The sequence below is a fragment of the Vicugna pacos genome, chromosome 2 (genome assembly GCF_048564905.1).
Source record: "Vicugna pacos chromosome 2, VicPac4, whole genome shotgun sequence".
NCBI lineage: Eukaryota > Metazoa > Chordata > Mammalia > Artiodactyla > Camelidae > Vicugna > Vicugna pacos.
In genome coordinates this window covers 2,458,403-2,471,144 of record NC_132988.1, presented here as the reverse complement: position 1 = coordinate 2,471,144, position 12,742 = coordinate 2,458,403, and the positions used below count along the sequence as shown (strand labels likewise).

The 12,742-nt window shown below is 47.6% G+C and overlaps 1 long non-coding RNA gene across 2 annotated transcripts; it reads left to right on the top strand.

Moving 5' to 3' along the window:
• Positions 1-2,367: 2,367 nt before the first annotated feature.
• On the top strand, positions 2,368-11,185 carry LOC140700694 (uncharacterized). 2 transcript variants are annotated; one of them, XR_012079230.1, is made up of 6 exons: positions 2,368-2,621; positions 6,373-6,511; positions 6,958-7,101; positions 9,881-10,130; positions 10,700-10,831; positions 11,052-11,185. It is a non-coding gene; the product is annotated as an uncharacterized lncRNA (long non-coding RNA). The 2 variants fall into 2 exon arrangements; XR_012079231.1 differs by lacking the exons at positions 2,368-2,621; positions 6,373-6,511; positions 6,958-7,101 and adding an exon at positions 8,639-8,859.
• Positions 11,186-12,742: the final 1,557 nt, after the last annotated feature.

The following is a 12,742-nucleotide window of genomic DNA, read 5'->3' as shown; positions in this document are numbered from 1 at the left end:
CCCCAGTGATCAGCCCCTGGGGGGGCAGGGCATCTGGGCCTCGCAGGAGGGACTTCAGGTAACGCGGCCTCTCTGACTCTATGGTTTACCTATTAGAATCTGCATTTTAAAATGTATCGTGAAGGGACATAATCTGTACATTAATGGGGATGGAAAGCAGAGAAGATAAGGGGAGAAAGGGCATGAAAGAGAGAATTACTTGTTTAGCAAGAGACTTTTTGTTTTACCATTTTCACACAATAAACAGATCCACCTGGAAATTTTTACTTGGGGTCCCGGAATTCAAACTACACATTGAGGAACTTTGGTAAATTTCTTCAAGTTGTCTGAGTTTCAATATCCCCGTTACAATATCGGGATTAAAAAATATCTGAATGCTTTTAGGTTCTTTCCAAAATACAGTTGGGGCCTTTACAGAGAACATTCTTTATTGGGCTTCATTGCCCGCATCACCAGGGGGCCTTGGCCCTGCTGGGGAGCACAGCTTCATCCTTCTCTCCTCAGTCCTTTGCCCAATAAACCAGTGTTAAAGGGAAGGGGGAACTAATCCCCATGGGCACCTGCATGTGCCCCACCAGCCAGGCTCACATCCTGAATTTTATTTAAGGTTTTGAGTGTGTTCTCATCTTTGTGCAAACACGGCCTGTTACGTAGTCAGAAACCATCACTGTTTGGCTAAAAGCCTACCATCAAGGAGGTAGGGGGCCTGCTCCCCTGCCCCACCGGTTGGTTCTGCACCGCGCATTGCTCCTGTCTCATCAGGAATGCCCCTGACCTTGCTGCTGCCTTTGCTCTGGGCTCCCGCAAGGGGCGCCTCTGTCTGCGTGGCTCACTCTGCACTCACTGAGGTCTCGGCTCTAAGTCACCTTCTCAGTGAGCACTGCAGCCCTCAACACTGTGTCCCACTCTCCTTTCCACCTTTTGCACCCGCACTGTGTTCAGAAGGGCCTCTGCTTCACATCCTCTCGGGACCTGGGGAGGGGGCGTGTGAATGAACCACGAGCCCACAGGGAGGGATGCTGCAGTGTTTGGTGAACAGCACCAATGGCCACCATGACCTGGATCTAGCTGCCAAATACTTTGTTTGTCTCTTGCTCATCCGGAAAGACACGCTCCTCCTTTCTTCAGTTGAGGCAACCCAAAAGGTCCACCAGTCCTGTCCCGAATGTCAAGGTGACCTGTATGTGTGCTCCTCTCTGTATCAAGTTTGAAAATGGCTTTCCCTGATCCAGCATCCTCTAGTAAACTAAAAAGGAAAGCTGCCTAATCCCTGCCCCGTGTGCAGTAAGGCTACAAGCACGGAGAAGGGCCGGGAGAGCCACCATCAGCCCGCTGGTTTGCAGCCATTCTGAGGTCCCGCTGGGCAGAGCCTGGGTGGGCTGCGCTCCCTGAGAGGAGAGCGTCTGATTAAGCGTTAATTCTGCTCCGAGAGGCCTCTCTCCCTGGCTCTCGACGCCCTTGTCCAGGAGTTTTCCTTTTCCACTAACTCTTCTGATGGTGGGAAAGTTGGCGCTGGAGAGTAAGCCTCCTTTGTGGTCCCATCAGCTTTTCCAGGTCACGATCTGCTCCTTACAGATAGGAATGCAAAAGTACATCTACATCTCAAATAGTCACAGACTTTCCTTCCTGACTTGAGGTCCTGGTGGCAGTAGAACTCTCTGAAAACCTAGCCAGCCTCTTACCCCCTAGGCCAGTCTCATGTGAGCATATTCACAGCCCTTGTGTCAAAATAATTCTGATATCCATGCCATGCCTTTAATTTTGCACACCACCACCTCTGCCCGGCCCTTTGCTTTCCTCCCACTCTTACTCTTTCTCTTAAGTTAAGTGCAGGTACCTTGGTCCTCTCAGCTTTCACTGGCAGAGCCACGCGTTACTGTCTTGTCCAGTCAGTAGCAGTCAACGGATCAGACATGGCGGGTTTTCACCTTCATTGTTAGTTCAAGGCCCATCTTCCCTGCCTGGCCCATAAGGCCCTCGAAGGCAGGAGCTCTCCTGTTGGCACAGTTCTGGGTCTCGAGTGGTTTGCCAGGCCTGACACAGTGCAACAAGGTGATGATGAGTGAGCGGATTAGTCAGGAAAAGGCTGGGTCTGGTCAGTTGAATTCCCTGTCTCAGAAGGTTTCTTTAATTGGAAACTCAGTGGAAAGGATAAACATGGGATTTGTTGAGAATTACTCAACTATGTAAAAGTAGATACCACAGAGTACCCTGCGCCTAAGCCAGTATCTCTGCCCATCCCGCATTGAGGTCAGGACAGTGCCCTCTGGACCCTGCCCTCCCACATCCGAGTCCTCTCTGTTCTAAGGGTATCTCTCTCTCACTGACTTTGCAGCATCATAGCTCCTTCCTGCACCTCCTGCCCTGCTCTTGATGTGGCCTCTCCTCATTCTGCTCCTTTTGCCTCAGGGCTTCCCCATCACTTTACCCAGTTTCCACTTTGCTGCTGGCTTAGCTCATCTGTTCCCAGGACCTTAAAAAGCCATATCCATGCCGAGGATTCCCACATGTTATTTCCAACCCTGAACTTCCCTTCTAGGCACCAGATTCTTGGAGCCACCTGCCCGTGGGATATCTCCTCTTGAAAGCAGCATTTCAAATTCAGCATGCCTCAGTGGAAGGTGATTTTCCAACACCTCGGGTAACGGCCCTGTGCCCTCCTGGCTCAGCGAACACCACCACCAGCTTCCGAGCACAGCTCCCTCCCCCTACGTGCAGGCTCATGAACTTTTAACTGCAGGTGATTTGTGACCATAAGGAGAATCTGTAACTCATATGGGAAACAAGTATCCACAGCACAGACAAAGGTACAGATTCATATCCAAATAAGCAGGAGGTCAGAGAGTTTTAAAGTTTCAGGGAAATAACAGTTTTGGCAGGCTGGGAACAACAGCAGAAGAGGCCAGGACAGGGAACTCGGCTGCTGAGTTAGTTCCATGTAGAAAACTGGAGTTTAGAGTGGCTGTTTCCTCGTCAGTCTTAAAGGGATATAAACAAGACTGAAATGAGGTGAGCGTCACCAGATGATAATAAAGACATGCTCGGTCCTGGGGTCCTTTATAGAAACTCCGACCCCAGGGTTGCCTGCTTTGGAAAGAGGCAGTAAACACATTTAGAGCAGCCACCACCTGCCTAGTCAAATGGGAGAGATGGCCAAATAGGAAATGCTCCCTGCAAGTGGACTAACTTGACCTTATACTTATTTAGGCAAATGCATCACTTTCAAAATGAAGGGAGGATTTAATTCCATCAAACAGGTTGAAAACAAGGACACTGAGACAAGGACATAGGGACACAAGGACACATTGTTTTAATATGTTTCCCCTCTTACTGGGGTTTATTTCTTGACACACTTAGGAATTCTACTAATGGAAATTGTCTCTGCTTCAGATACTTAAAAGCAAAACAAAGTAACACAACACAAAAACAACCAATGGTCTTCTGCATGGAGGGTGCCCCTCCCTGCGGTGACCCGACCCTCCTGCCCACTACGTTGTGGTGGCATGCCCACTCCAGCTTTGCTTGGGGCCTTTGCTAGGTTGTCGCTGGCTGAGCACGACAGAGATGCTTGGCTCTCTGGCAGGCTCACCATAAATGCAGAGCGCCCCTGCCGCTGCACATGTTCCCCAGGGATGCGGGCTCCTGCCGGCTGCTGCTCTCCAGCTGTCAGTGCGGACCTGGGTGTGGATGCCGTGTAAAGGAGCGCCCAGCCTGCACTGATCTTTAGCAGTCACGTAGTTGACTGTGATATCCCTGCACAGCCAGAGAAAACAAATAATGGTTTGGGGTCATATGGGTGTATTCACTCTAGAATTCATTACTTAGGACCCATGTTACAAAATAGGTAGCTGTGATAAATCCTTGAGCAACTTAACCATTTGTTATAATATTGAAGAACTCAGAAATTGATGAACATTTGACTTACCAAGACCCCTATGCTCATGAGTGGTGCATATCACTTGGAAGTGTACAAAATTCCTTGGCAGTACTTTTAGGCTTAATATCATCTTCAAGCCAGGTGATCTGTCTTTGAAATAAAAAGAAAAAAATTTTACTTAAATTATATTTGTATTTGTCTCATGACACTATAGAAGATGTCATTTTCATAGCTTTTTATTTTCCAATAGTTTACTTATGATTGATAACAGAGCTAACGAGTAATTATTTACAAATTCTTAAAGACAGTATCAAATGCTAAGCACAAGGATATATATGAAAGGAAACATCAAATTTGCTTATAAAGTTTTCATACCTATGGGCTGGACCTTCCAGACCTTTTGACTATCCAGTTTATAACCTTCGATGTGCTAGTTTCAGCCATTGCCCATTATCTCACCTGATACACTGGTGGTCACAAAAGAACAGTCCGCAGGTTTTGATTGAATGTGAAGAGGTCCGCACTAAGAAGTGGCCGTAAAAGCCAGCTGAGGGGATATTACATGTCACTGAGCCCGCTGCCTCTCCATCAGTGAAGCTGTGTGTCACTGACAGCACGCCCTCATTGGGTGGATCTAGTGCGTTACTTACAGCAATGTGGTTTTGCTTGGTTTTGTTTTTAAACAGAACTACTGGGGATTGAACCCAGGACCTTGCGCATGCTGAGCACATGCTCTACCCCTGAGCTATACCTGCCCCTCTCCTCCATATGTTTTTTTTTTTTTTTTACATGACTGAAACAAGTTTCTTTAGAGCTGGAAGCCGGGGTCACACAGTTTGGGCCAGAGTGGCCAGGCAGTGCACATGATGTGAGCTTTGAAATCAGGGTAGATGCAAAAGTTCAGACTTAGGGCCTTCAAGGACCTTGAACCGTGGGGCCACTTTAGAGCCCCATTATGACCCTTAAAGATAATGAATTTCAGAATCTCATTTTCCTCTTTGTTATATGGCAGGAATTACTCCTCAGTCCCCAGAAGTTGCAGGGGTTGCTGGTGCAGTGAAGTCCTGGGGTCCGGCCCCAGCATGCCAAGGGGAAACAGAGCCTCCTTTAGACTCGATTTGGCAGCTGTGTGGTCCTCGCACCCCCAAACCCGGATTCCTGCCTTCTGGGGTTCAAGCCCAAACACTTGTTTCTAGGGGAAGAGTCGACAGCATCCTCTCCCCACGCATTCCCAAGGCCAAGGGGTTCTGGTGCCAGAAGAAATGAGTCAAAGCAGTGGAAACCCCTGTAAACTCGGAGCTGGGCCCACCAGCGCTCGGAGGAGGGGAGGGGACGGGATGGGAAGGTGGGAGATGGTCCTCCAGAGAAGAGAACAGGGTGGGGGTGGGCGGGGCACTGAGAGTGCGGGGTTAGCAGCCACAAAGCAGCCTTGTGGCTAACTCACGCTCCATGTAGGAGTCTGAGAAATGTCAGGGAGATGATCTGAAGAGGCCACAAGTTGGAGATGGAGCCTTAAGAGAATGGCTCAAGCACAAAACTATCAATTTATAAAAAGATGAAATTATATCCCTACATTATGCCTAATTTAAAAAAATTAACCCTAGATGATTCAAGGATTTAAACATTAAGATAGAAACTCCAGCATTCTTAGTAGAAAGGAGAGTGGACGTCTCTAGACCTCAGGGCAGGGAAAGATTTCTTAAGCAGGACAAGGAGTGTCTGATGAAGGCTGATGAATCTGACTATATTAAGATTAAGAACTTTATTCATCAAAAGACACCTTGCGGGAGGGTGTAGCTCAGTTGCACAGTGCGTGCTCAGCATGCACAAGGACCTGGGTTCAATCCCCAGTACCTCCATTAAAAGATGCATAAGTATCCCACTTGTTGGCACGTGAAGCTACCGAGCCCATAAAAACTGGCAACACCATGCCTCGCGGCCTCTCTCGCTCCCTTGTCTTCCCAGATAGCATGCACTCTGTCTACAGAGTCTGTATCTACTCTTTAACCTGAGCGCCCAACCCCCACATCTCATGGCCTTTCTCTTGCCTCCTGAAACATGTAGTATGTATCTCTCTAAATCAAAAAAAGATAAATAAATAAATAAATCTAACTACCTCCCTCCCCCAAAACAAACAAGACACCTTAAAGAAGGTGAAAATCAATTTAAACTAAAAGATATTCACAATACATACAGTTGAAAAAAAATTAGTAAGAAACTGAGACTTACTTTATAACCCCAAGACCTTTTTTACAACTTGCACGCATTATTATGTTGATTTTTAACATTAAATTGGAGAAACAAAAAGATTCAGTAAAGTTGGATTCATTATCTCCTCTCAGATAACTGTTGGAGCCTAGATGATGTAATGAGGGAATTCAGCGCATTAAAATTATCCCCTTTATGTAAATGACTGACACTCTCCATTTACAGTTTTAAAAAAAAAAGCAAACACATCATAACTAATTATAAGAACAAAACTGTTTTCATATCAGGTGCCATTTATTCTAAAACAACTGCCAAAGAATATTTCTAGAAATGCACTGGAGAAAGTAGCAGAACATACATGGGAGACACACACCAACTTCAAGACAATGACTCCCTGTGGGGATGGAAAGGAAAGATGCTTTAGTGGTATGTATTTTAAAGAAGAGAGAAATGAGGCAACTGTGGAAAATGCTAACATTTTAAGTGGGGGGGGGTGGTACATGAATCTTTGTTATACAACTGTTTTGAATGTGTGAAATTTTTCATAATTTAAATTAGGGGTGGAGGGTCCAGGGGTAGGTAATTAGGTTGGTTTATTTATTTATTTAACAGAAGTCCTGGGGATCTGAACCCAGGGCCTCGTGCATGCTTAGCACATGCTCTACCACTAAGCTATAGCCTCCTCCCCCATAATTTAAATCCTTACTTTAAAATTAAGCACACTGGGAAGAAGTGTGCATCAACACTAGTTGTCTCAGGATATTGGAAACAGGATTTGACTACACCAGCTCGTTTTCTAGAATGACCAACTCTGATGTTTATATTTTAAAATATGACACACCTGTTTGAATGATGATGAATTGGTAACAAAGCAGAGAATTAGAAGAAGATCACAGGTTGCAGAAGACACAGGATGTAGACTCCGCGAGCCTGCCCTCCACCTGCCCCACCTGCCGACCCTGCAGAAACCTTCATGCTGGCACTGGTGACTGCCGCCCCTTTCCCCCTTGGTAACCGTAAGTTTGTTCCCTATGTCCCTATGTGAGTCTTTCTGTTTTCTAAATAAGTTCATTTGTGTCTTTATTTTGATTCCACATATAATGATACCATATGGGATTTTTCTTTTTCTTTCTGATTTGCTTCACTTAGAATGATGATCTCCAGGTCCACCCATGCTGCTGTAAAGGGCATTATTTTATTTACTTTTTATGGCTGAGTAGTATTCCATTGTGTACGTATACCACATCTTTATCCATTCATCTGTCACTAGATATTTAAGGTTGTTTGCATGTCTTGGTTATTGTAAACAGTGCTGCTGCAAACACTGGGGTGCATGTGTCTTTTCAAATTATAGTTTTCTCTGGATACATTCCCAGGAGTGGGATTATTTATTTATTTTTAATGGCAGTACTGGGTACTGAGCCCAGGATCTTGTGCACACTAAGCAGGCACCCTGCCACTGAGCTGTACCCTGCCACTTTATTGACTTGAATTGTCTAAGAGACCATTGTCCAGCCCTGTCTCTTTGTAGCAGTAGATTGAGAAGAGAGGCTGGTCAATGGCCAAGCCCACAGACATAGCCTGGTTACAGATCCCGGTGGGGGGAGTGAGGAAACTGCTTCTCTTTCTCATTCCTGAGACAGGGGTTACATTTATAAGAACAGTTTATCTCTACTTGAGGGCAATGCTGCTTTTTTTAATGTGTTAATAAAAACATTACCAATTGGAGACGGGGAGGGTATAACTCAAGTGGTAGAGCACATGCTTAGCATGTATGAGGTCCTGGCTTCAATCCCCAGTACCACCATAAAAAAAAAAATAAATGAATGAATAAATAAACCTAATTACCTCCCCCCACCAAAAAAAAGTAAAAACAAAACAAAACATTACAAAGTGGTCAACAGGATCATGAATAGAGCAAATTAAAGCTTTAATAAAAATTCTTAGGGGGAGGTAATTAAGTGTACTTATTTATTTTTTTAATGGAAGTACTGGGGATTGAACCCAGGGCCTCATACGTGCTAAGCATGTGCTCTACCACTTGAGTTATACCCTCCATGCGGGGCAAGCTAAAGATTTTGAAGGACATTTCATTTCCTCATCCCCCCTCCTCTGCCCTGTGGGATGCAAGTTGAGTAAATCCTGTTTTGGAAGGGAGTGCACGGCTCCGGACTTGATGTCCTGCTCTTCAGATTGTTATTTATCAAGCCCTTTTTCTCATATATGGGAAGAATTGTCACCTGGGGAATGGCCGTGGGTCTCAACCCGTGGGCTCCGGCTAGTTCAAGGACTTCCTGGTACAAAGCGAGTTGAAACCTTGGCTCCACAGAAGGGCAGCAGTCACCACGGTAGTCTTTTATGATTTGTGACAAAAGCAAAGCAAAAAGAATGACATCAACGACCAACAACAAAAAAACACCCCAAACTCCCTGGCATGTTCATCATCCTGGGCAGCTTTATTCTCTGTAAATGTCCCTCTTTGTTGGACTTTTTCATTTATTAAAATATCTCCCCAGAGGGGAGAGGGTACAGCTCTGTGGTAGAGCACGTGCTTAGCTTGCATGAGGTTCTGGGTTCAATCCCCGGAACCTGTGTTAAAATTTTTTTTAAATAATAATAAATATTTCCCCAGATTTCATTATCGTCTTCATGGATCACAGTTTAGGAGACTGGCAGGGAGGAAGATTTACTTTCCCGTCGCACCTAAAAAGGATGTAATTTATTTAAAACAAGACTTTTCCTCGAACAAGAGGTGATTTTTTTTCTTTAATGTGGTGAGTGTGCGTTCCACACTGTCCCTGCACGTGCTAGGTAAGCCAACCACACTGCTAAAACCGAAGGCGGGAAACTCACGGGACTTATAGTCTGCCTGTTACACAGAAGCCTATTACTCTGTTTAGGGATTTAAAAAGATACCTTGAGATTGGAGGATTAACTAAAAATGTAGTTGTCGTTCAAATAGACTTTCTTTCTTTGTAGGAAGGGCACAAAGTTATCCAATTAATGTTGTATTTTAAACACACACGTACAAATATAAACAGTATGGGAAGATATAAGATGGCAGATAATACTCCCCTTTCTAACTAATCTTCGTAACATACTCAGACTTCTTTTTCTTTCCCATATCTGGGCATATAGATTTAACTCTATTAAACTGTCTATTATGAAAAATAGATCAAAAGGAGGTAGAGAAACAGTGTAATGAACCCAGTCTATCTATTGTTCAGCTTCAAAATAACCAGTAATCTTGTTTGTATTATATTTCCTACACTTAGATTGTTTAGAGGCAAAGTCTAGATGTACCATTTCATTTGTAAATATTTCCTAATCACCTTTGACCCTTGACCACCACCAGGATTAGGAGAACCGACCCGCCGCACAGTGGAAAGTCCACTGATAACTCAGAGTCACCCCTCTGTATACCAAGTTCCTCCCTGCCTGCCACTCAGCAGGTGGAGTCAGCCAACTCCCAAGCTTACTTACTACTGAAAAAAATCTACGCACAAGGGGACCTGTGCATTTCAAACCCGTGTTGTTAAAGGGTCGGCTGTATTTAATTTTACTACTAGATCTTAACGTTTTACAGCAGTGTTAGATTTATAGAAAAACTGAGCATACAGGAGAGTTCCATATTATATCTTCAGTTTTCCCTGTCACTGCATCCTTTATAGAGTGTATAGTACACACTGGTAATAATCTTTAAAATCAACAACCAATAGTGACACATTACTATGAAGCAGTCCCTACTTATTCCCATTTCCTTAACTTTTACCATCTATTCCTTTTCTGTTCCAGGACCCCCACATTGCCTGTCATCGTCACCACCTCCTTAGGCTCCTCTTGGTTGTGACATTTTCCCAGGCTTCTATAGGTTTTGATGACCTTGACAGATTTGAGGTGCACGGGATGCCCCTCGTGGAAGTCGTGTAAGGTTTTCGCCAAGATTGGAGTGGGATTATAGGTTCTAGGCAGTAAGATCAAAGAGGTCAAGGACCATTTTCATCACATCATGCAAGTTTTCCTCTCTCCAAACAAGTTGTTTCAGGTATTGGAGCGTTCGTTTTCCAGAAAGAGGTGTTGAATGGTGGGGGCAGGCACTCAGCTGGGGCTCAGGGTCCCACCGCCCGCTCCTTGAGTGGCTGCAGGTTCCCCCGAGGTGGGCAGGTGTGGTTCCTAGGGCTGGGGGAGACCTCAGCCTGGAGGGAAGGGCCTTCTAGAAGACATGGAGGCTTTGAGGATGGTGGAGTCTTCCAAGGCCACGTTGGTTCCGATCTTCCGCCGCCCCGCTTCATCCCCTGCTCCCATTCCCAGATTCCCTCCGCTTGGCACCCAAGTAGCCCCATCTGTGCAGCCGGCTAGAGACCCTGGCAAACTCCAGCCTAGCGGTCCTGGGGGTTGTTCCAGGCCCCTTAGCCCGCAGAGTTGGTGACTGACAGCGCCCCTGCTCGGGGATCGCTGGTTCGGAGAGGCGCGGGACGCGGCGGCTGCGGTGGGACGCGGCGGCCGGCCCCGGGGATGCGGGACTGGGCGCGCGCAAGGGGCGGGGCGGGCCGGGCAGTAGGAGGCCGCCCTCCCCAGCTCCCTCTCTCCCTCCCTCCACCCCACGACCGCCAGATGCTGCTCCGGGCACTGGTCCGGTGCCTGGGGCTTCCTCGCGCCCTACGTCTGAGATAGATTGGAGAGGACAGGCAAGTCACAACCCAGAGATCCTCTACGCGGAGCTGTGGATGCTGCCCGTGCTGCTCGGTGAGTGAGCCGGGAGCCCGCGCCCCTGGATGCCCGCAGGTCGCATCCGGTCCGGTGCCGCCCACGTCACTCCTCACGGGTGGGGCTCTGTCGTGCCCCCGGAGTTCCCCAGAATCCTGGACCCTCCGTGGGCCAGTCTGGGCGGACTCCGACCCCGAAGGCCCCTTCCCTTCCTGACCCTGGGCCCCGAGGCTCAGCACCCGTCCCCTCCCCTCCGCAGGCCCGGACGGCGAACTGATGACGGCGCTCCACCGGTGGTTCGGGGTCTCACTCGCGATGAGCGCGGTCCCAGGATGCGGAGTCCTGATCTGCATTATTGGACCGCCCTTCTACCAGTGTGTTACAATGCTCCTCATCGTGGCGATGTCTTTCCAGCTTCGGATTGGCGACAACGAGGTAGGGGTTTCAGGGGCCCCAGCAGGGAATGCTTCCTCCGCCCAGGAGCCCGGGAAGGTGGATTTCAGTTCTTTAGTCTGAGGGCCTGGGATAGTTCCGAAAACAGCCACCAAGTCTTAAAACCCCCCTGGGTGTGGGTCCGGGCTCCTGAGCAGGGAGAGCGAGAAGAGTTTGTGAAGGAGTCGGTGGCTACACCCAAAGGTGAAAATCTAGCACATCTGTGCACTGTGGAGCGAGGGTCCTCGGAGCAGCATCTTTAGGGGATGTCTTCCGCGGAGTCTCTTGCAGGCCTGCCCTACCACTTAGATAACCAGGACAGCGGGTTTCCAAGCGTAGTAGTCCCCAGACCAGCAGAATCAGCACCACCTGGGAGCTTGTTCGAACTGCAAACTGGGGCGCCCACCCTGACCCATGGAATCAGAAACTAGGGGTGGCACCGAGTAATCTGTGTTTTAACACGCCCTCCAGGTAATTCTGATACGCACCGGAGTTTGAAAACCATCGCTCTGGGGTCATCTCCTCAAGGCCTGCACCCAACCAGCTGCTTTCTTTTTATTTCAGCCAGAGCTTGGAGTAGACGGGTGCTAAATTCTGCGCGGGCCTCGGGGCGCTCGGTTTAAGGCTGCGGCCGGTCCTCAGTCCCTTATTCAGACGTCCGCTGGTGGCGGACGTCACAACAGGGCGGCATTGCTGGTAGATGGAGGCCAGGAGGCTAAGGCTCCATGAAAGATGCAGATGACGATGGGTGTGGGGACCATCATCCTTAATTCTGTCACCTTCAATTTATCGCAAACTCGAGCTTTTAAGGAAAGTTTCAGTGGTTTTATAGTAAATGATCTTTATTGATTTCGTCTTTTTTGTTTTGTTTAAGTGAAAGCAAGTTTACTTAGACACACACTCCATAGAGAGTGCCAGTGGTCTCAAGGCAAGGGAGAGAACAACCCATTGGTTTCATCTTGGTCAATGTTCTTTCCAGGGTATGATGGGGAAAAGGAAAAAAGACCATTTCAAAAACTGGTTTCAGCTCCTCATAGTGTTAGGGGAGGGGGTGATGGAATCTGAGGAGTCCCCAGTACCCCGGCTCTGGAATCAAGGTGGCCTTTCCTGCCTAGGTCCCCACCAGGAAGAGGGGGAAGCATCAGGGAGGGGGATGCCTGTTTTGGGGGGTGCAGCCCAGCAGTCCAGGCAGGTGAAGGCAAACAACTGTTCCTTGGTTGGTGTACCCCCCCCCCCGCTGGCTTTTCAAGAACAGTTCAGCTGTAGCTGTCAGCTCTTCGAAGCCAGTTTGGAGGGAATTGAATTTAAATGGAAACGCATGTGGAATATATCTAGTGGATGTGTTTGGTAAGTGAAATTGATGCTCCTGGATGGTTAAACCTGGGTAATCTTTGAAGAGGTGGACAGAGAACAGAGAAATAGCTGGTGATGGAGAGGGCACTGAGTCAACAATGAGTTTATTTCCCCCTGTAGAACAGGGCTGGATGGTGGCTGGGTGTGATGCTGCGGAGGTAGAGG